The 390-nt window shown below is 55.6% G+C and overlaps 1 protein-coding gene across 1 annotated transcript in view; it reads left to right on the top strand.

The window, feature by feature from the left end:
* The window catches only part of EMH_0020100 (uncharacterized protein), a gene marked incomplete at both ends in the record, with an annotated part of 15,099 nt that overhangs the window by 8,439 nt on the left and 6,270 nt on the right, over window positions 1-390 (top strand). The window lies entirely within an intron of this gene.

Raw genomic sequence — 390 nt, 5'->3', positions numbered from 1 at the left:
CCGACGCAGCAGCAACATGCGCGCGGCATGCGTGGCAGCGGCTGTGTGCTGCCCGCCCCCCTGCTGCTGCTGCTGCTGCTGCTGCTGGGGTGTGTAGCTGCTGCAGCAGCAGCAGCAGCAGCAGCGGGGGGTTCTGCTGCTGCAGCAGCACGGGGGGGAGACCACCCAGACAGCTAGGCCTCTCGCAGCAGCTGCTTTTCTCTGTCGATATTTTTGATAGAACGGAGGCGGTGGCTGCGCAGGATGCATTCAAGGTAAACCCTAAACCCTAAACCCTAAACCCTAAACCCTAAACCACAATTTGAAATACCTGGTCTGTAAACCCTAAATATAAAACCCCTTTTATGCTCGAGACACACCGCCTTCAGCAGCAAAACAAAAACAAAAATT

The sequence above is a fragment of the Eimeria mitis genome, genomic scaffold (genome assembly GCF_000499745.2).
Source record: "Eimeria mitis Houghton genomic scaffold, Emh_scaff698, whole genome shotgun sequence".
NCBI lineage: Eukaryota > Apicomplexa > Conoidasida > Eucoccidiorida > Eimeriidae > Eimeria > Eimeria mitis.
Note: the sequence above shows the minus strand (reverse complement) of the source record. Positions and strands in the feature narration are given on the sequence as shown.